Consider the following 24,789-nt stretch of genomic DNA (forward strand, 5'->3'; position numbering starts at 1 on the left):
TTCTGTCTCTTCCACACCGACGGTTGGGCCTAGCTGACTATCAAATAGTGTAAACATTTTGATGGTCAACGCCGATCAATCAATGGCAAAAGTGATGGCCAATTAAAAAAAAAAAATTGTTGAAAATTAGAAATGGATAACAAATAAAATTAAAGGATAAATCAAACTATCAGAATTATAACTACTTGATAGATATTAAGAGAGAACACATCACAATTGCTTACATTAACAAGCTTTGTTTCTACCTTGCTGTCAACAAAAGATTGGTTAGACTTGATCCACGTAGAGCAACGCCGTAATATCCGTTTCGCGGTGAAAGCGGAATTGTCTTTAGATTGCTTTGCGCCGAAGCGCGTCAAATGTATTAAAATATTTACCTTCGTTTTCTGTCAGAGACGCAAAGTACATTTCACGAGGCACGAACTTCCCGTATTTTACAATACCGTGATCTTACGTCGATATGTACCTAAAGCAGTTTGTTATAAACCATTCCTTACAAAATGATTAATGAGGGTATGGCGGCACGCTTTGAACTTTTGGAATCGACTCAGGATTGTGTAGCTCAGCGGGAGGGTAAAGTCATCTTTTTCGTGTATGTGAAGCCACGGAGTCGACTTGGAATGAACTTGGTAAAATATGCAACGCTCTTGTCAGGGGTCATATGCTAATCAGTGCTTTCGCGTCATTATATTTGGTATGGGAGTGAAATATATTGTTTTTGTGACTTTTCTTTTTTCTCGTCCTCCTGTCGAATCTTCAAATGGCTTCATCTCTGTTACTTTTGGGCCAACTGACTTAAAATTTGGCACAATAGTAAAGTGGGTCAATACCCCCGGTATACATTTATTTTATATGGGCCTTTAAAATGATGTTTTGGGTTTTGTTTCGCATTTTTTTCAGACCAAAAAATGTATATTGTGCTCTGATGGCCCTACCGAATAACCTAAAACTTGGCATAGAGGTGCCTTGAAAATATGCCCATAGGATTTCATTAACACTTTTAGCATACCGTCCTTGACAATGATTGTCGGCCATTTCAAACAAGAAAACTACATTTTGTCCATGTACTCTCGTATCTGAGCCAAAAGATTTGAAATTTAGTAAGGGAATACATGTGATATTTGGCCACAGGTTTTCTTTCACAATTTTGGCATACACCACTTCAGAATGATTTATTTTGGGATTTTAGACCAAACGTGTACATGTGTGTTCTGGAGTCCATTCTGGAATGGGGGGTTTGGAGGGGAAATTCAATTTTAGACTTGGATGATCATTAAAAAAAAATCATGTTTCGAATAGAATGGTTCCTTAGGGAGAGTCCATTTTCACATAGGGTGTCAAATTGGGAAAGCTCCACTTTGGACTGGAATGGCTTAATTTGCACTTTGGGGCAAGTTAGTTTGCAATCTTCAATATTGTACGGGGGTGATTTTGTATCGGATCATTTTTGCATGGGTTGGGTGATGGAGGGGAATGTGCTGCATTTGTTTGCACATGTTGCCTTTCTAGTTTTAGAAGGCTTTTAGCGACATTTTAGTAGTCTCAGTAAGCAGAAACTCATATGTTTCTGGCCATTTTATGTAAACATTTTGTGCGCGTTTTTTTCAGCTAACTGTTGTGTCTACATGTTGAGACATGACGGAAGACCACGGTAAATCCTGGACTACTGTAGGAAATCATTGTCTGAGCTATACCTGGAAGACGACAAATACAAGACCAACTTGAGTCGGCGCGGAACAAGGAAAGCTATGCCAAAATCGCACCTGTGATTACATTGTGGGCGTTCCAAATCGACAACCGACAAAAATGTATAATATTTCAACAGAGAAAAAATATCAGACTAAATAGAAAGTAGAGGCCTTTATTACCACACGACATTTTGATGAAATACTACCTCATTTATCTCCTGGAAAAATGATTTATTATGACATGTATGTGATCGGTTGTTCTATCGCTGCGGGAAACAAACCTGACATACTGTATATTGGCGCCTGAACAGCATCATGTATCTTCACGGACGGGCACTCAATCAACCAGACCACGGACCTGCCACTGACAGGCCGGTAGACTGATTTGATTTGCTAGGCAACCTTATCAAGTCTCGCAAGTCTCCTATTCCAACCAATAACCGTAACGTTTTTTTAGTTCTATCTGCTTGTCTGATTAAGGGAATATGACCTCTCAACTTAGCAACATTTTATTAAATGCAAATAACACATTTGATTGGAGCAAATGTGGCTGAAATTCCTCTATTTTGATCAATTGCAAAGACAGTTAAGCGTTTATGGATATTTGATGATACAATATTGTGAAAAAGAATTGATTACGAGGGTAGTTTTGAAAAGACATCAAGGGTAAAATACTCTGCAGTGTATCTTATATTTCTTCTGAGCGAGAGCATAAATTGTTTGATACGCTTTAGTGCAACACTCAGCAATGTATGATTTGTATGCTTGTTGTAACAACTTCCTTCTAAGTTTCTTTCAAGGACGATGCGTTTATGGTGGCTTTGATATGGAATTACGAGTGTGAAGGGCTATAAAGGTAATGACCATGGTGAGGCAATGTACACGACTGTCACGTACCAAGCCGGTAGAGCTAAGACATAGCAAGGGTCTACTTACGACAATTGAACCTCCCTACATACACCTGGGAAAGGTGTCAACACCATTATCAAGTAGAAAGTTTACATCCTACAAAAAGAACGATATGGTGACGAATTGTTTGTCGGAGTGGACGGCGAATTCCCGCTATTTTTCTACATTCCATCTGAATGTCAGACAGCGTGGAAGGCTGACCTCGATCATATGGCATCAGTACAAATTGTGATATTCACCTGACTTACGGATTGTCTGCTATTATTCTGTGTTCACCCCGCTAGACCAGGCACTCCTGCTATTACTAAGGGAAGGAGATCTGACATGTCGTACAAGTCATTTAGTATTCACACATGGCGACAGAACGACACAGCAGCGCTGAGAGAGGGCAAAGGGCAAAGATATATACATGCAGTTACATCCATGACAGCAACTTTAAACTGATTTGGCAAGATGATGAATTGTTGACGTTTTCTCATGTCACAAGGCAATTATGGGTCAGGACAAAAACCCACATCAATTTGAACGACTGCGTCAGCTATAAGAAGATCAGTTAAGCGTGGGCACATTACAAAGCTCAATGCTGACTTTCTAGTTTTCAGTAACTTTAGTGAGCGGTAAAATGCGTAAAAGGGCATTATCGTCGTAGGTTTCAAGCAAGTTGGTTTCTCTTGAATAATAAGGTTAGAGACGCAAGATTAAGGTATGTTTAGTTCAGTTTCAATTATTCACTGAGGAACCGACAAGTCCTGTCTTACTATCAGGACGTGTTACACCTCGTGTATGTGCCGAAAGTTGAGTCCTTTATTTCTTTATTAAAGTTGAGTTGTGCACCTTATTTCCGTGTGAAGCCGCGAACTTATTGATCACCCCTCGTATACATATATAATTTAGCCAACTACAGCCTTATCTTCAAACCACAGCTTTATCTTCAAAATCAATGAGAAAAGATAAAACAATAGATCTACAAACTTTTAAGGCTCAAAATCTTTCATGGAGGTATGAGGTCATAATGAAATGATGTTAATTTTCAGTCATATTTTGAGAAAATACAGCACTGTCTCAACTAAAGGGCATGGCGTTCGTCACGAACTGTGGATAACGCGAACTGAAGGTTATCCATGTCTTACTTGCCGAATCTTATAAAAGTTTGGTCCACGACTTCATACCCTCGCCAAATTTAAACATGCCGTTATTACCATTTTCTACCTTAAATATAATGTAACACATTTCACAGTTATAAATTCCCCACCATTTACCACTGGCATAGTATAGAGTTTCTTTTAGCAATGGTGCAAATAATGTCTTGATTTACGTAGATTATATCTGTTTATGATCTTAGGACAAAAACTATCATAGTTCTTAAAAATTTCACAGAATTCCCGGCTTCTTTATCACACTTCACTCCACCTAAGCAGCTGTACAAGAGAAGTTTCCCAAGTTGAGAAAAGAAAGTAGACCTGTGAGGTAAATTACTATACACCTTAATTTTCAGCATTGTACGGTAACCAGAAGTTGGATATGACATTTTCTTTTATTGAACCACGTTCCTACACTGGGTAATTATCTTACTGTATTGTGAGATACTTTGGCTTATACTTGTCTATATCGTGATGTGCTGTCTACACAGAAACGAACCAATCAACCGACAGACGAACTAACCAACGAAAAAAGAAAACAACCAACCAGCCAAACAAACAAACAAACAAACACAACGACTATAAACAGACAAAAGGGACCGAGAACATCGCTGGAGGTAGACGATATTTCTCAGAAACTTGTGAAATGTATAAGAGGCGCGTGGGCGGCCATAGGGGCTGATCACCAACCGAGCGTGGCAAATGTCTTCTGTCAGTACGTTAATGGCAGAACTGTCAAGGGGAATGTTAAACTAAGTATACCCTGTCGGTATGAATTAATGGTAATATCTCCAAGGAGACAATACGTATCTCTCGTGTTGTGCTAAGTAATTACCCTTGCGCCACGCTGAGGCAGTCGTTTTGAAAGGTCCCTGGGCGGTTTAGCTGCAAGATGCCTCGACATGGCGCCGAGATAATTCAGGAGGTGTGCGTTTTATCACAGCGGAAACCGTGACATTACTGACAGGACAGACTTAACATTTTCAGCATTCGCATCCTGATAATAGACGTCAGAGAGGAGCAGCTGATGTGTAGACTGTAGTCATACGAAAAGAAGAAAATAATAAAGCAAAATGACAATTGTCAAGGCGGGTTCTGTTCCTGTATATCCCAGAATACGTGATTCAGGCCAGGCCTCCGCTCTGACAGCGCAACAAGCACGCAAACAAGTCTCAAACGTGCCGCCCAAAAATTGCGATGAGAGACGCAGAATCATATCTCTTGAAGAAAGAAGAAAATTTATTGTCCTGTACTAAATTCGTGAAAAGCCGTTTCACAAATACAAATTTTGGGCCATTTTTCGTATTGTAGGGAGCAGAATATTTACATTGGTTGCATGGTTGTGTATATTTCTAAACTGTAAAATAGTTTCTGTTTTACAGTTGCTAGGGCAGAGATTTTGGACTGGGGACGAAGCATGGCGCTTTTGCGTTAGCTAGTTAGTGCAATGCGACTTCGCTACCGCTCGCGTATCTAACCAAGCACACCTGGTCACCCCAACTCTTCTCCATACGTGTGTATGGTTTTACGCTCAGAGGTTTGCCGCTTGAGGCTTAGAGAAGACGGCTGAGGCTTGAGGCCTAAGCAGTCCACACCAAAGCGCGAACCTGGGTCGCTGGCTTCATGGCTCGAAATTAAAATCACGTGGCGAAGTAGCATAGTGCGCAGACCATGTCACCACGTGGACACAATAATGAAGTTAAATACTGAGCATTATTTCAACAGTCATACATGTCAGCTTTCCACGGTAAGGAGATGTGAGCCCGGCTAGATGAACAACTGCCTGCCATAGACCATTAGAAGTTACTGAGAAAATGATTTTGAAATGGACATGAAGCCTGTAGAATGCCTCAATCGGCGCAGGAAGATCGTTTTCCAAGTTATTCGGCAACGAATAAGGAAACCTGTGGATAAATGCAAGTATGTAGTCCGTTATCAGATACCTCCACTAGTTGCTATGTAGTTACGACATTTCCAAAATCGTGTTTTCTTTAGTACATTTGAATGGCAAATAAAGGACAATGAGTTGATATTGTGAGCAACCAGTACCCTTTTGTAGGTTTGCAGGACCGTTATTAGTGTAATATTTTACACGGTTGTCCGCGGTTCTTCAGAAGTTGATGCTATCTTATTCAGTCAAAGTGTGCTTATCGACGAAGGCGACATAATCTTTGACGGTTGAGCCTTGATATATGCCAGGCTAATTGCGAAGACTTGTGCTCCATTACGCCATTCGCGAAGCAACGCTACCTGGTAATAAGTCAAGCAACTTGAAGGTAAGCTCCAAGCAGATGTAACGTCAGGTCCAGCTTGTTTCACTTGTGTTTTGTGTACGTCTTTTAAGTGGGGCGCGATTCCCATCTTCGTTCCCCATCACAAAAGCGTGGAAAATATCACAGAGTGAGGACCCTGCATCTGCTTGGCGATAAAAACACCATAAATATGGCTAGTTTGGTGCGAAGCTCCGCTGTGACGTGTGATGGCTGCTAAAAGGAGTGACTTGGCACGGGTGGAACATTTGGGCGCTAATTGAGAAGAGATAACACTGAAAGTGACTTGCCTGGGATGCACGCAGGGAACCACCACGACAATGTTGAATGCCTGAGAACATACAGAGACATCGTAATGTAGCGCCCGGGAATATCAGCATCCCGACAGTGTCACTAAGGTTGTGTCTAGACAACAGAACTTTGCAAGCGATGTGTAGAAACTAACGGGCAGGCAATGTCAAAATGGCGAGAAGAAGTGATTTGGTTAAGTGAAGTTCTCTCTATAGAGCATCGTTATCAGGATAATGTTATCTAGGAATAGCCTGAAATCTTACCTTGAAAGTTATACACGCCCTAAATCCGCCCTCTGCACTGACTTTATTGAGAAAATCCATTAGTTTTCCTGGACTTCTTAGTGGACACAACAACAAATACAGTAGACATAGCTGTACATACATACACAATGACAACATAACGAACAGCATGACAATATAACGTATGTGCATTAATTACAGGTAATTGCAGTTCAGAACGGAGCGGACACAGCGTTCTGGGCTGGAATTCATGACATCATAAATGTCCTTCTTTCTCGTGTTCTTTGTTGTTTCATGCCTATGACAGTCTATTGCTCCAAAGACATTGTTTCCCGTAGGTACAACGGAAGGCAGCAGATCATTTTCTGACTTTGTCTGCCGGATGCATCTGTTATAAGCATGAAAACGGTCTCATGTGTAGCGTAACATGGCCGGTTATTATTATCGTCCAGTATGGGTCATGTCCACATGTCGAGGTGTATGTTGCCAAAGCTAGTTCTAATGAGCAATAAAGAACGTCATGATCCTTAGTCATATCTCTTCTTCATACAAAACAATGAAATAGGTTTACGTCCAGCAACATAACAGGATAAACTCCTGAACCAGTAACAGCAAGTTGCATGGAAGCGTCATGTATGACGTATTTCATATACAATTCGAGACCGCGTACTTCATCATGTTTTTCAAACTTACACGAGAGCTAGTATCTGTTAAAAGTAGCCGACGTTATGCATTTCTTTGATATTCGAACTATCTATCCATGGCGATTCGAGGTTGAAAACTCTTACTAGTTTTAGGAAGGTTTGATACAACCTAGTGACCCCCGCAGCGATGGTACAATTTTGAAAGTCAAAACATCATGGCCATGCGTTTATCAGCTGTAAACGTACGTATCAATATGCTTTATGAAAGTTTTTATTGAATTTTGTATTCATTCAATTACCGGGGCTAACCCTTTAAAATAGCCTTCGGCTAGTTAGGTAGTCCTGGCTGTACTATTTTACAGCCAAATCAATCAATCAAATCAAGTCAAATCAACAAGTCTCCCGCTGTAAACACTCCCTCCCAACGTTACCATGGTGGAGATAGAAGGTAGGATAATGTTGTAAATGAAATATGACAAGATTTGCCTCACGTGGTGAAGTCTAATCTGTGCGTGAAAGGTGCCGTGATGCAGTTATACCATTCATACTTGCACAGAAATCAGACAGTATTGACAGAATGAGCAGATCAGCAAACTGCAATGATCAGTCTCCTATGAAGAAAAATCCAAGGTTTACATATTGTAGTATGTATGATACTTTTGTGCATATTTATTGAATCATGTGCTGCTATGGGTGCCGCTCATATACAGTGCATTTGAAAGTTTTAATAAAAAAGTGGCTACCTGTCTAGGGAACGTACTAGTGTCTGCCCGTAAGATCGATGGATACTCAGACAAACAAAAAAGACGACATCAAAGTTGAGTGATAAATCCTTGTAAGAAGGCTTGAAATACAGTATGCCGAGGGTCAGGTCATACGTACTTAGAACTAAAAAACTACGTGCACTGGTTAAAATGAGAGGCCAATAGATGTTCATTGTGCGAGGAAACAAGGTGATGACCTCTTTCTTTCAAAGACCTAGAAAATGTACACATTAGCAGGGCTTAGTTTTTCAAAGGTTGCCGCCTGCTGCTTTCTACAAAGAATACATTTGTCCAATCATTCCACAGACGCCAGAAGTTGGTCCGAAGTTCGCGTACTCGCTATTCAAAATGGGCTTCATGGTGTGCGTTTGAAGGCACTGAGTAGATGAATTTGGTGCTATTTTTGACCTAAGTAAGACCATCTAAGTACAAAGAAGATTGCTTCATGCTTATGAAATGTTGCTTGCTTAACTTGTTGGGAGAAGCCACTGACAGATAAAGTTGTGCGTTGATACCTGTAATGTTGTCGCTGAAGTAGCCCTCCTGCATTTGATTGCATTTTTCTGGCTAGGCACTGCTTCTAATTGCTACTGACTATCATTGTTGCAGAAGTACTCTGAGTAATTCCATGGAACGCTGGGTGTCCCAGAACTGATTTAAGAAAAAGAATAAAAACTAAGGTGAACGTAAATGAAATGATTCTTTTAAGTTATGTGTTAAGTAAATTTCTCTACTTTAGATATCTGAATAGTAGAGAGAAAATTATTTTTCTTACAGCCTTTGATAGACCAACTCTAACTAATCACACAGCCTCCCATTAATACAATTACCAAGAAGCGAGAGGAAGTCGAAAATACTACAGTATGCTAGATATTTATATACGGTAATACTCGTGAATATGTATAGATTTGTTAACATGTGACCTGTGCTTAGCCCAGTGGGGCAAACATGTACAATAAAGGTCGTCATTCATTCAATAAGAATGGCAGCCGTCATCTGTCATCTCTCTAAATGGGGAGTATGTTTAAGCACCTTGGTGAATGATGTCGACCCTTATGATTGTTTATTGCGACTGAAATGTCCTTCGGTTAAAACTTGATTGTCTGCGTAGTAGAGGATTCTAATGCCGCTTCAAATGTTTTGCTCCCGATTCAAATTTTGAGAAGCTTATTTTGTTCTGAAGCATTTTTGTGTATGGGGTTCCTATGAGTGGCTAACGCGTTCCAGGGGGAGGATTGTTCGTATTTCGGTAGCTGGACCTGGATATTTGGTATGCGCAACCACAACGGCTCATCCTTTCATGGCTTTACATTTAAGACCCAATTAGTTAGTACATGGAGCCCGTTGCTGTTTAGAGTGAATGCATTGCGGGGCTTGTATGCTTGCAGTTAGCTGTCCGTCCTGATCATGTTTTTTTAGTCTCTGCCTGTGCACGGAATGTTACACGATGAAGGGAACAGCATTGTAAAACAAAACAAAGCATGACGAGAAGCGTGAATGCCCTTTCACACTTGTGCGTATATCATGTCCGTATGAGTGGCGTAGTAACATTTATGTCATACGCAGGCGTACGCAACGCACAATACGCACCTCATGTGTATCTCAATCGTTTCGTGAAAGTTTTAGGTACGCAGGCATACACCCGTACCGTTACGCACATTACGCCTGAAAATGTGGGAACTACCAAAAACTTTCGTGCGAATGCTGTTACGCAGCTCCAACGTTCTAAATTCGCAGTGCTTCAGTCCAACATCGGTCGAGTGCGGTACGAGTGCGCTACACCCCATCAGGCAGGCTTTAGAAAAAACTTTAGAACATCAGATAATCTTTTCGTAGTTAGCACCCTAGTTAGGAAATATATCAGTCAGAACTCTCGCATCTTTGCATGTTTTGTAGATTTTAGTAAGGCCTTTGATTCAGTATGGAGAAATGGCCTCATATTTAAATTGAACAAGCTTGGTATAGGTGGTAAGTTTCTTCAAACTATCAAAGACATGTACTCTAAAACTACAAATTGTGTCGAACATAGTCATGGTCTCACTGAATCATATGTTACGCATAGCGGTGTCAAGCATGGTTGTAATTTAAGCCCAACGTTATTCAACTTATTTATTAGTGATATTACAACCATCTTTAACAATGAATGTAAACCACCAATTATGCACGATAAGCACATTCCCTGTTTATTATACGCAGATGATTTAGTTATTTTTTCCGAGTCTAAGCAAGGGTTACAAACTTCTTTGAATAAGCTAGAAAACTATTGTAATACATGGAACTGAATGTAAACCTTAGGAAAACAAAAGTTGTTGTTTTCTCTAAAGGTGGCCGTCTTCCAAAAGACTGTTTGTTTACATACCAGAAAAACCCTGTTGAATTAGTTACATCTTATTGTTACTTAGGTATCATTGTCAACTCTGCCGGCACATTCAAGGCGAATCACAAACATCTCTACAGGAAAGGTCTAAAAGCTTTGTTCGGCATCAACCAATCTCTAGACAATGCCGACCCCCCAATTTCTGTGAGAAACAAACTTTTTGATGCGTGCGTTAAACCCATTATTCTATACGGCTCTGAAATATGGGGTTCGTTCAAAAGTTCAAATTCCTGTCCAATTGAATCAGTTCATTTAAAGTTCTGCAAACAATCATTACGTGTACCTAGGTCTGCTTGCAGCCTAGCTGCAAGGGCGGAATTAGGAAGATACCCAATACAAGTGGAGGCTTCGCTAAATGCCGTCAAATATTTCCTTAGACTTCGCCAAAATGTGCCAGCCGACAGTTTTCAAGCAGATGCTTTCTGTTGTCAGTTAGATTTAGACAAATCTGGTTTTAAATGTTGGGCGACAGGAAAACGTACGTCTTTAGAGGAGAGCGGGTTTGCTTTCTTATGGCATCTTCCAATTTCATATAATACAAATACGTTACAAATTGTTAGTTCACTTGGCCAGCGGATAAAAGACATTTACTTCCAAACGTTTCTAAAAGAAATACATAACGACAACAAAGGTGGGGCTGCCAAAAATAAGTTAAGATCATATAGACTATTTAAAACTATAGATAATGAAGAAAAATATCTAAGTAACGCAAATATGAAGGACAGGAAGGCAGTCACAAGAGTAAGAATCAGCTGCCACAAAATACATATTGAAACGGGAAGACATACCCGCACTCCTCTAGAACAACGATTATGTAAACATTGTACTTTGAATAGAATAGAAGACGAATGTCATTTTGTGGTAGAATGTGAATCATATACCAAAGAAAGAAATGAACTGTATAAGATTGTAGAAAACCTATTTCCCTACTTCACACATTTAAGTACTGTACAAAAATTCATATTCCTAATGCGACTTGACAAACCTCCCATTAAAAAACACGTCTGTTCTTTTATATCTACTATAACCGAAAAGCGAGGAGAAGTAGAATTTATCTAATGATAGTCATATCTTTTGTATCCGTTAACTGTACTTGTTATTTTGTTTTGTTGTGACCTGTACTTAGCCAAATGTGGCAAAAATGTGCAATAAAGGTCTTCATTCATTTGCACTGGCATTCTGTTGTATAGGAGAGGCACAACGCGTTATGGGTTATGACGGTATAATATGTACCGTTCTGTCATCTAGTTCTGTAGTATAACAACCCCGCAAATAATGCAGGTTTTGTACGTGGACGGGAATTGGCAGCGAAAAGTCGCACGTTATTTACACGCATTATTAAAATTTACACTTATTTATTTATTTGAAGTGTTTTAAGTACATGTTGCAACGTCAACTTCCATAAAGCTACCAGCTACCCTTAGCCTGCCACATCATAAAATGAAAGGAAAATCTAAAGGAAAATCTACTAATGCAATGTCACTAATATCCGAGGTATGTGCACTTTAGATTACCATTTTTGAGAAGGACTGGATACCACTATTCTAATGAGGTCGTCCTAGGGTATTTGGCAGAATTATCAGAATTGACATAGCTGATTGTTTAAAAACAAGGTTGTTCCACTAAAGTGAGTGACAGTACTATAGGGATTCAAAGCATATGTTGAGAATTGAAAGCCTGTATCTGTTTGCTACCTTTTTCCAATAAGATTGGTCCATTGTATCATTTTACGGCTAAACACACCCGTGGTATTGGCCAGACATTCCCCTTGCATGTGTAGATCTGAGTTCGTGGTCTTCCGCCCGCGGGATAGGAAGGTTTGGCATTTTCACTTAACGCTGCTTTAGGTAGACTATCTCTAGATTTAACCTTGTCAAGTCAGTTGGAGCGGTGCAAATCACAGGAAATATATACACGCGCACCGGTAGACTACCACAGGTGTATTTGTGTTATCTTCCTCAAATGTTTTGTACATGTGCTAGGATTATAAGATTGAATTGACAATAATTCAGGTATGTAAGATGGAACGTTCGAGTCTCCGTTCCCTCCATAAAGAATAAAACTGCTTTTCCTTTAGTGTTACAGATTCAAGATATATATGTCTATCGGACAACACGGAGCAAAGGCATAAGTAGTGTAGACTAATCAAATCTAACCCTTTTCAAAAACATCCCCAGCCGACTGCGGCAAACACTATTGTTACTCACCGTTGTTGACTGCCTGATGTCGCCGCTTGTTTTGCCGGCCCGAGTCAGGGTAATGCTTTAAAACCTCAACTGCCGTTTCAATCTAATTATGAGGAGATCAAGTGTCGGCAATAACAGCTCGAAAGCTGCTCTAACTGAATTGGTGAACTGGTTACCATCCGAAGTCACGTGACTTCCTCTTGATGACGTCAGTGTATGTGTGTCCAATGACAGCGTTGAACCGAATGGCGGATCGTTTGATGATTCCGTATTTGGACAGTTTCCCATATTGATGTACCAATCCCAGCCAAGCAATCAAACCAGCTTCACCTCTTTTACCAATAGATTATTAATAGTCTACCAACTATGAATATGACTTTGTAGTGAGCAAATGTAGCTACTTTCCAATCATTTGTTATAAAATGCCAACCTGTAAAAAAATGAACTGCTCTGAACAGAATCTAATATGGATCTTACCTGATTTCTCGTGCGTTTAGCTTTGGCATATGTTTTTTTATCATTGACACAGGTGCTAGAATATACGCTTTGTTGAAATAACCCAAGAAAATGATCCGAGACGATGTGAAAGAATCATACTGTGGCTGCTAGACTTCTCTAATTTGAAGACCTTAATCTTCTTATCGGTGATGAACATAAAGCCCCTGATGAGGTCCATGATTTAGACATTCCTTCCGTGCAAAAGGAGGGAAAATGACTTTCATAACGTACACAAGGAAGGAAATGACTTTCCTTCCGTTCAAGATGAAAGAAAATGGACGGGAGCTCTTGCCGAAGATTAGTGTGCGTTGTTTTATTCCTTGAGTTATTGGTTAGCGCTTCCTCTGCAGCACAGCCCAGCTTCCTCCGTATCTCAAGGCGCAGGACCGTTACTGACGCGTATAGTCCTTGGGCATGAAAATGTTATAAAGATTGTCCGTCCAATGTGTATGGTAAATACCTTCCCTATCACATGCTCGCAGTAGCTTCCTTATATGTCAAACACTACAGCACGTTTTAGTCGGTAACACGTCCACTGTATTCCATCATTAAAGTTCATGAGTGTTAGTGGAAATCATTCGAAAGTATGTTTAAACTGTAATATCCGACATACGGGAAATTTTCCACAATTTTGTGAATGTGTATGGAGACTTCTGATGTTGTTGAACGTGGGCTCTTGTGTTCTAGGAAATTGGTCTTGAGTGAGCTTTCGTCTCTCCAATGTATGAGTCCTTATATGGGTTTCTGACGTTTTGGCCATAGCACTTGTCCGCTCCTTGGGTATTTTGTCCTTGGGTGCTAGGAGGACGTTATGCAGAGTCCCATTCGGCACACTACATACAGTTCAAGGACAAAATATGAAGGCTTTCTAACAATCTCTTAACAGAGACAGGGGCACCACAAACGTTCTGGGACTTTAAATCCACCATTAATGGAGTCAAGTGGTTCATCTGCACAACATAACGTCACCGAAGCGGCGGATTGTCCATTCTTTGACGGCGGACGATGCTATCGAAATTTAGGGTATTTGTCCCACATTGTATATAACAAGCCAATCAAAAAGGGCAAATTTCGCAAACTTATCCATAAAGCCCTGTCACCCTTTTGTATACGTATCACAAAACAACAACTCGGGAGGTATGGCAGCGCTGCATGGTGTGTATGAGTAATCGCTGGAACACAACGCTCGCCAATACACGCCCACAAGTACACGCCTTGGGGGCGCAAACTTACCCATAGCACCTCGACATCATCGCAAATTTATATTCACAAATACACACACACACAGGCACACACATGCACACACAGACACACACATACACAAACACACACACACGCACACAAACACACGCACATGTACAGACACGTACACATATACAGACACACACGTACAGACACACGTACACACACACACACACACATACCTACAAAGCCATAAACAATGGTCATTCATAAAAAATTATGATATAGATGAAAACTTGGAAATGCTGGATATGAAAGTCAACGTATTTGTCCATGCCGATACCAACATTTCGAAAGGTGTAGCATTTAACAACGTCCGATTTATAGTAAGGCAATCAAAGAAGGCAAGCTTTTCGCTTTTTAAGATAAGAGCACATTGCTATTAACAGTATAATTATTAATAGTACCCGAGAAGGCACCACATTGTCGCCGTTATAAATTGAATCGGAAAGAGATGTAATTTCCTTGTACTCTTAGTTGAGTATATTTAGTTTCATGGGATATAACGATCATGTAATTCTAGCATGGAACGCGATATTTGCAGCTTAATCTTATTAACCTAATGTAGAGCAGGTACAGAAGGGTTGTTAACTCCGCCATACACCTCTAGGACTTTGGGCGACCAGACATAAATCTGAGTTTTGGTGGTAAACATGGTTAAACTATAATTGAGGTTGTGGGTGGATTGGTTTGTCTTCAAATTGGCAGATGTCAGATGGAAGTACATGTATCTCCATCACCGACATCTACACGAAGGGTCGTAAATACAGAGATACCAAACGTTACCAATGATGTTGAACTTGTCGAAGGGAAGTTTATCGTCGATCAATCAATCAATCAATCAATCAGCCAATCAGTCAGTCAATCAATCATAATCAATCAATCGAAAAATCAATTTTTCCAACCACTCCACCCATCCATCCACCGAACCATCCATCCATCCATCCATCCATCCATCAATGTCCACCAAATCCCCAATAAATGTAGTCATTTTGTCGGCGACCTTTGCAAGTAAATACGTTAAATCCATGTACAATTGATTAACAAGTCGAGCTAGCGGTTTAACGTCAAGGCTTTCCCTGCTGAAGGCATGCAGCTTGAGTCTTGTTGAACTTCGAATGGATCCTTGACCAAGATGTTTAACAATATCTTCATAGATCATCATTTTACGAGGAGAATCAGAAACGCCCCACGCGCAGATCTGACCACCGTTCTAGCTCCTGCATTATCTCACTTCTTATCTCCCAATTTTTCAACCTTGCGTCACTTAGTAAGAAATGCTCAAAATGAACTAGTTTTGGAAAACATCAAATTGAATATACTTCTTTACTTTTCATAGTCACGTCCCGCACTCTGTTCCCCGCTGAAGTCTCCAAGTTTCCGAACGACCTTCGTAGGCGATTTGCTACTTTGTAACATAGTTTGCCTTGCCTTTTAATTAATGAATTGTGTAACAGTAGTAGGCTAAACATGAAATAATTAGATAATGATATAACCGTTTTGAGCAATGTAATTATCCATCGGGAAATTGATACAATAAGAGACTGATAAAGGTTTCGGCTCAGCTTTCCTCTAAAATGTTATTTGATGGGAGTACGCTGGAAACCTTGTAAAAACATCCCGTGAGGTGCTGTACACCTTTTATCAGTGTCTCCTGAGTTGAATTTTGTTTTTCTGCGCCACTGCAAACGCCAGCCGGCAAATTGCCTTTTGATAAGAGGAAGTAATGAGTTTGTATTGGACATGGGTGACGATACGTTGTACATCATAGTCAAGATGGGCTTACCAGAAGGGTTCTTGTGGGGGTAGAAGTGAGATTTATGTGAAGTCTGTGGAATCAAAGGGCTGACGCAATAGCTGGAAACTCTAATAACCATTACAGCATTTCTCCCCACAGGGTCTGATTCATCATAGAAGCCGGCCGTGTGGAAGACGTTAGGATATGAGAGTCGCCATGGGGGTATGTTTCAGACACGATAGAAGATCCGCAGTCAATACATGAAATCAAGATGGGGTTGGGGAAGGCTCCTCAGAGGCGCTTTGGTCCAAACTGCGAGATTCCAAGAAATCTGTTTAAAGATCATTGAGAGGTTTAAGCCCCCTCTCACTGGACCCGCGACACGCTGGCGGCGTCGCTGCGTCCTAAACTGTTTTGTGTTACCCTTGACTTTGTAATGGGAATATCATTCAAAACGTGCAACTATGACCAAAAAGACAACAAAACACACAAAGCTTCATATAAGATTAGTTTTTTGTCGATGAAATTCGTTGAGTGTTTTGTCAATACGATCGGGCGCAGCGATGCCACCAGCGTGCCGCGGGTTCAGTGAGAGGGGGGCTTTAGCGCGAATATTGCATCCGAAGAGAAAGACTACGTACCAGGCGTCCTTTGTCAGCCGGGAGGATAGTAATGTCCTGATCCTGCCGCGCGCGCGGTGATAGTGAAGCTTCTCTTTCTTCCCATGCCTACGCATGCCCGTAGCCAGGATTTTGATTGGGGGGGTTCTTTTTAATGTTTGAGGGACCAGCGAGCGCCGTAGGCGCGAGCGCGAGACTGGCGAGCGCCGCAGGCGCGAGCTTCCTAGGGGGGTCGGGGGTATGCCCCCCCCCCCCCGGAAAATTTTAAAAATTGAACCTTCTGATATGGCATTTCCTGTTTTTTTGAGAGGATTTCAAAGAAAGAAATCAGAGACAAAGTGAGCAATTTTTCTCGGATTCCAGCCCCGTTGGTGATACAAATAAGTCCACCTTGAAAAAAAACCTTGGACGTTAAAAAGTGGACCTTTGATGTAGAAATTAAAAAAATTGAACCTTCTGAAAGGCCATTTCCTGTGTTTTAAAAGGGTTTCAGAGGAAAAATCAGAGACAAAGTGAGCAGTTTTTTCTAGGATTCTAGCCTCTGTGGCCTTGCTGGTGATACAAATAAGTCCGCCTTGAAAGAAAAGTGGACCTTGAACATTAAAAAGTGGACCTTCAAGCCTGTGAAAGTGGACCTTCAAGCCCTTCCGAACCCCCCGACCCCCCCCCCCCCCCCGGCTACGGGCATGCTAAGCCTGGTGGTTTCTTCGTTGGTTGAATATGTTTGCGACCTCGGCCCTAAGTGGGCTGCCCTCCACATCAGGTAGCTTGCGACGCGCCGCTTCGGTTTGTGTTACAATATCAACCATCGTAATATCTTTGTCGGAAGCCGAAAAATTAAAACCTTCGCTAATTACAGAGAGTTTTGGATAAACAAGACCACAGCACGCGCAGGACCAAAAATACAAACAAAAAGCTGCTGCTGTACCAAGGTCATCCACCAGGAGTCTCAAAATCGACCTTCACCGCCGGGTTCACACCATTTACTAACCTGCCAAATACCATCGCGATCCATCCAGCGTATCCCCAAATATTAGACCTAACATAAGACGTTCACTATCTGATTTTTACTGACATTATAAAACATTAGTACGGCGTGTTTGTTGCCACGAACCATGCTGATTATAGAAATGTAAATAAACTAAGTCTAGGTATACAGCTACACAGCTGTTCTTTGCATACACAATATACTTGTACACTGATGTACATCATCATCGTAAAAATATCATTGAAAAAAACAACAACAAAAAAGTGTATAGTTTCAATGAAAAACTCAAGAAGGAAGTGAAAATACATATAATGAGAAATCTACATGTCACGTACACGGTACTGCAGTAGAAAAAGCGTTTTACCTTGTCACATATCATGGGCGTCTCAATAAAGGCATAATCGTCCTATTGTAGAGTTTTAGAACAAACAAACTTACCAGCATATACCAGTCACACTTAGCGCACAGAGGCTGAGACACCGGCTCGAAGTCAACATTAAGCGGAGGTTTGAAATTCACCGAATGAGTCTATCTTTAGCAGTCAACGTGACTGTAGCACCTACTACTATATTCGATTGTTCGATCTTGACCTTAAACATAAGTACCCTCCACCTGCAAGTGGTTCACGTAATGGTATAAACGTGCTGATCCATACATCCATCCTTTTATCCATCCTTTCATCCATCCTTTCATCCATCCTTTCATCCATCCATCCATCCATCCATGACACGACTGTGTATAAAATCTACCAAAGCCTACAAACGGTCAGGGCCACATGCTGTATGTCCTAACTGAGGTCAGTCAGATGTCGTCTTCTAGAACAGAAAAACAGCCGTATCGTTTCATCCTAGAGGTAAACATAGATAAAAGTTATAAAACACGAAATTTTATCTTTTGCTGGTTCGTAATAAAGCGTCAGACTTGCAGTAACTTAGCTGCCTACTGCGAAGCCGACCTCCGCCTTTATCGATTAAACATGGAAACGGTTCCTAGTTTGAAGTAATTCTTTGTTTTCAGAGGTCCGCGACCGTTGAGACGGCAATCCGTGGTGCTTGAGTCCTTTGTCAGCACCCAACAGGGCATGGGAATTTCGGGGTGAAGAGGGTGAAAGTGAGTTTGAGCTGTGGTCTTCTCTCCGGCATTGCTGAAAGACAGGATGTGAACAGAAAATACTTTTCCAATACCGCTCAATGTCATCAAGGAATATCTGCATTTTTGTGAAACTCTTAAATGGAAAACTTAGTTGGATCCTGAATCATAGGAATATTTAGAGTGTTATGACGTCATCGGACCGAGCCATGTAATGATAATGTGGGGGTGTTGAAAAGCTACTTGTATAGTAGTTCTGAATGGAAGTTGAATTGTAATTGCCAACGCAAAAACTGATCAGCTCCAGTCTTTGTCAAGGGATGAGCAATCCACCGCTTCTCTGACGTCACGTTATACAGATACGTGCCTCGGTGAGCAGTAGATCATATGTTGCAGAAAGTCTAAGTTGTATAGTAGTAGTAATAAGCTTATTGTAAAATCCTGCCCGGAGGCTAACTCTAAGTGACAAAACATTGAATACAGACTATGTGGGACATGCTAATTTTGAAAATCTCATTTTCTCTAACTGCAGGTTTGTTAGGTTCGGCTTATATTTTTCGATGCAGCGGAAGATGACAATCCCTCCCACTTTGTCATGAGTGACTTGACTTGACAGGAGTGAGTTCTGTAATTCTAATGAGAACATATTTTTCCTTAACCTGGTACCGCGACTCGCGAAAAACGTCATTTTAAGAAGCAGGAAATAAAAAAAAATGGCAACATGAATTGTACATGTATGAAATTAACTATGCACTGTTTGCTTCGATTTTAAGAGTAGCGAGACAATTTTCCGAACCGACTGACGTGTTTACTATGACGTCATGAGTGGAAATTAACCAAATTGCCTGGCGGTACGAATATGGAAGTATGATTTGTAAGATTCGATGTTCGACAGCAGTAAAAGGGTGTATTTTTGGTGCAAAATCTATAATACTATTATTATAATTAAATATATCATAAGAAAAAGTTGTATTTTGGTGTCATAAGCACGCCAATGTATATAGACGGGGGGGGGAGGCAACTTTCACGTCGTATAACTGCCGAACGACGTGTGCTAGGACAACTAAACTTGGTGACATTTCCTAGAATTTAGTTAGCGACAATTCTATAATAATAGAATAAGTTTATCATTTTTGTGTTGCCGTGGCAACGGTTTTATGACAGGCATATTTTGCAATATTCACTAAATTTGGTTTCCAGTCTTTTTTTGCTCAACCACACTTGTTTTATTTCATCATTAACGTCGTATGTAGTTTAATGTAACTTTTATTATTTGATATTCATAAATTATGCTAATTTGATGACGTCATCGGTCAAAATCCAAGATGGACCATACCATTAATTAAGGTATAAACAGACTTTATCCCATTCAAATTATCACTATATGTAATGTTTTGGAAAAAAATTGACGTTTCTACACTACTTTCATTGTGTTTTGGGATTACGAATTGACAGAAATGTATTTTAGAAAATTTTAAGATTGCCGATCCAAGATGTCTGATCTAGGGAACAGCTAAACATATTTTTCACGTTAATGCGGTCAACATTAACAACAGAAGAATTGGCAGACTTTAACATTAATAAGATAGCCTTTCTGTAAGTTATTGTTTGATACCTTGAGGTGTTCCGGCAATTCCCCATTTTGGCGGTTTTAGCCAATAAAATCACATCAATGGCGTTATAGATACGTCATATTACCTCAAAACGATACCAAAATTACAGGAGTGATTAAGATTAACATGTACGTCACTCGCTGCAAATTTGGTGATCATACACTTTACCGTTTGCAAGTTATGATGGTGGGGGCCAATGAAAAGCTCGAACTATATAGGGTTAAGGTTATTTAATAAGCAAGTCAATAACACCAACCGCCCGGGCAAATCGCGATTTGTTTCAAAGACAAGTCAGGAATCATAATCTGTGTGGTCTCTAATCGTACAGGAGATGTCGTGCATTGAAACATGCCATTTAAAACAACTGCTTCAATGTGACGATCACATCTAAAACTAATGAAGCTAATCATTCTAAGTAATTAGCTCATCATTTTCTCATGAAGTCGTTGCTATTCTTTATCAGTCGTACCGTTTTTCTATCATTTAACGGGTGTAAAAGTCATATATTTGTATTTTGTGTATTTTTTTCTTCGGCCCTTGCGATATTACAGGAGTAAATCGATTACAAGACTGAAATTAAGATTAGGTCCTTATCTGTTCTAAGCAGCCTGTGCAGGAAATTGGAGGGGACAATAATCGGGTTGGCTCCTCTGCAGACGTCTTGGAACCCCGGGCTATTTGGGCAGAGTCTCGGCGGCCCTGTTTTACTACAATATAAATTCCTACACGTTCTTTACAGATAAGAGACTCCCGTGTGGACCACGAAAGCCTGTTGGGAGTTAAACGGTCGGCAGCATGGAATATAGAGATATCAAACTAAAAGAATTATGAAATATTTAATGTCAATTATCATGTATTCACATACTCAAGCGCACAAGCATGGACACACACACACACACACACACACACACACACACACACACACACACACATACATACGTACACAGGTATACGCATATACACACATTCATCCATTCATACACATACACGCCCCCCCCCCTCGACACACAGACACCGACCTCATTCACACGCATATGTTCAACAGAAGTACTTTGATTTGCTACATATGTAGCACTTCGCACTTCAATGCTAAAATTGCATGAGATTAATTTGAAAATGGTACAAAGGCTAAATCGTTGCCAGTTGGACGTATAATGTTTCCTACATAATTCGCTTTTAGATGTAAAGTTTATCCATTCAATTAGGTTGGAAAATTTCCAGTTATAGACGGACCAAGTTGAACAGAAGAAAACAGTTCCTCACCTCTCCGTTAAGAAAACAGTATAATACAGCCACGATCAACCCCTGCGAACGAAGAAAAAGAAACAGAGAAAAATTAACGAATAAAACTAGATTATAAAATGAAATCTTCTTATGCCTATGATTTATGAAATCAACGTATGATTTATGAAGTATACATAATACACGCTGCACGGAATGAATTGAATTAAATCCAATTTTGAGTCTGGCATTAAATTATAATCTTACATCGTGATAAATCTACCGTCTACACTCAAGTTACACACAGCGTTGGTACGGCAGCTATATGAAATCCTGTCCAATTGAATACCTCCCATCTAAAACGGCCATGTATATAGTTACTGCAATCAACTCCACTCATTACCCGTGTCTACGGTTGCACTTAGTTAAATGAGAAACCATCCGAAGACCGGAACCATTACATTGAAAGTCTTCAAAAAGTATCCAATGACTAAAAACAGTTGGTACCAATTATTTGTTCCATTATGCTTTGGTTTTGATATTGGCAGATGCCACATTCGTGTGTGTGGATTCCCCTCCCCCTCGAGCTCCTAATTGATTTCTACGGGTTTGCGTATTCAGATTTAGATGTTATTATCTTCGTCAAGCAGATTGAAATGTTTCCGATGTTTGTTTGTGAAAAGCATAACTGTAGGATACGTGACTGGATCTTTATGGCATTTTCTATGTTGGTAGGTGTTGGCAAAATGAAGAAATGATTAGATTATGGGTTCCCTGGCGACATTCCAAAGTAGGACATCCGTTTTTGACATAGTGTTATGGACATAATATGGTCATAGTTTTTTTTTATCTCCATATGAAAAAAGGCTTTTTCATGGAGATACTGTTTTGCGTGCGTTTGGTGTCTGTGTGTATGTATGTGTCATCGGATGCTTAAAGTCACCATAACTGTAGAACCTGTACATGGATTGTAATGATATTTGGTATGTGCGTGGGTGTTAAAAGGAAGGAAGGTCAAGATCGATTTTAGGCCCCCTGGAACTGCAATGGCGTATTTGTAAAAATCTTCAATGGAGAATAACTGAAGAGAGGATTGACAGATCGTCATGTTATTTGGTACACAGGTAGGTTACACCAAGATGTACACACTTAAGTGCAAACTATGCCAATGAGACTGAATTTGCATGGAGGTAAATCGTTTGCATGTGTGTCGCTGGATGCTTAAAGTCAGCATAAATGTAGAACGTGTAGATGGATTGTAATGATATTTGGTATGTGGGTATGCGCTGGGAGGAGAATGGTCAAGGTCGATTTTGGGCCCCCTGGTTTTTGTCCCTGGAACTGCAATGGCCTATTTGTAAAAATGTTCTAAAGGAGAACATCTGAAGAGAGGAACAACAAATGTTCATGTTATTTGATACGCAGATAGGTTGGACTTAGATGTACACACTGAAATGCAAATCATGCAAAGTTAGTGTGTTTGCGTGTGTGTGCGCGTGTGTGTATGTTTGTGTCACCGTGTGTGTATGTTTGTGTCACCGGATGCGTAAAGTCAGCATAACTGGAGAACGTGTAAATGAATTGTAATGATATTTGGTATGTGGGTAGGTGTCAGGAGGAGAAAGGTCAAGGTCGATTTGGGCCCCCTGGTATGTGTCACTGGAACTGCAATGGCGTATTTGTCAAAATTTTCTAAGGGGGATAACTGAAGAAAGGAGCGACAGATTTTCATGTTATTTACTTGGCAGGTAGCTTAGAGAGGGATGTATGCAATGAAGTGCAAATTATGCAAATTGGACTTAATTTGCCTAAGTAATGGGAAAATCTATATTTGCAGTGTTGGCCATTGTATATTGTGGCACTAGAAACAGCTGTTAGTAGCTATTAATAGCGAAAGTGGGTCACTTCTCCTAAGCCCCCGACTGGTGGCCGGGGGTCATACCATTGAGCGATATAGAATGGGGGGAACTGGTTTAATAAAGAAAAAAGTTTCATGGAGATTTTGGGTCCTAAGACTCTTGTTTCACATGTAGACAGCTCCTTGTCCCGAAAAAAGGGGTGTTAACGTTCCATTCATAGAAACACTTATCCACTATCCACAAGGAAACACATTATTCTTATCGTTCACTATTCATCGCAAATATTTTTGAATATATGCTCCACAGATCCTGGTCTCTAAATACGAACTAATTTGAGACAGTCCTGACCTAAGCAATGAAAGTAATCTCATACTTCTAATCGTTTTACTACGATTCTATTACAGATTAAAATCCATTAGAGTTAGTGTGCAGTTTCTGAGGCAAGTCGTGGTGGCGGTATTCAATACGAGCACTTATGGCGAGCTATTAGCAGAGAGGATTCTGTATCAAGAACTATGGTCGATGAATGTCTGGTACCAGCTGATATAACCTATCAAATACCTATCTAATTAGAATTTGGTAACCTATCAAATACCTATTCTAATGATTAAAAAATGCGTTTTTTTTTCTAATCAATTCATCAGAGCCTGATGTTGCCATCGATTTACGAAGAAAGGCGGCTCAATTGTTACTGTAGCAGCATCTCTTCACCCTAGGCCAGAAACATCAATGCTCAAGACAAACATGACTTCACCCATTAGGAGAAGCAGGGGTTACGAAGGCTGCTCGGGAAATTCCCTACCCCATTTAGATCAATTAGAAACCAACGTTAGACGGTGTTGGCAAGATGTAAAGATGAAAAAGTTGCACAACAAGCACATAGAGTTTACAACACGTATTACAAAATGCCTTTGTGACGTCAAAGTGCACGAGAGTAACACAGATAATCGTTCTCAATGCACTAAGATTCGTGAATGAAAAAAGACAGTATTAATTGGAAAAGTATGTTGTCGCTGTGGATATTGATATCATAAAAGCATATGATAAACATTAAAAAATATCATTCATGTATGATTGAGAAAACCAAAAGCCGAAGTGTCGTTAGTATTGTTGCAGCTCTCCCTTTCAGCTATGTTTTTTTGTCTGATTGTTGTATATAAATCTCACTATATAGAAGAAGAAGAGATGTTACAAATGAGATGTTACAAAGACATTTTGATTCATTTTAGCTAGATTCTTTAGACAGCTAACCGTTCTTGCAGCTCTTTGTAGTATATGCTCCTGATCTTATTAAGATTAGAATAAAAACAAATTACATATAAGAAAGCTTACAATTAAGGTATATCGTACAAAACGTGCGTTTTCCAAGCATTGCCGTTTGCTAGCAAGAGAAAGAATCCGTATACAGGAA

At 40.2% G+C, this 24,789-nt stretch overlaps 1 protein-coding gene across 1 annotated transcript in view; it reads right to left on the reverse strand.

The window, feature by feature from the left end:
- LOC136431371 (secretin receptor-like) overlaps positions 1-12,657 on the reverse strand; it is a 38,368-nt gene extending 25,711 nt beyond the window's left edge. Inside the window, exon 1 of the mRNA XM_066422715.1 lies at positions 12,532-12,657. The gene's annotated coding sequence lies outside the window, so the exon portion shown is untranslated. The remainder of the gene's footprint in view (positions 1-12,531) is intronic.
- Between the last annotated feature and the right edge of the window lie 12,132 nt (positions 12,658-24,789).

Source organism: Branchiostoma lanceolatum, chromosome 3, assembly GCF_035083965.1.
Source record: "Branchiostoma lanceolatum isolate klBraLanc5 chromosome 3, klBraLanc5.hap2, whole genome shotgun sequence".
Lineage (NCBI taxonomy): Eukaryota > Metazoa > Chordata > Leptocardii > Amphioxiformes > Branchiostomatidae > Branchiostoma > Branchiostoma lanceolatum.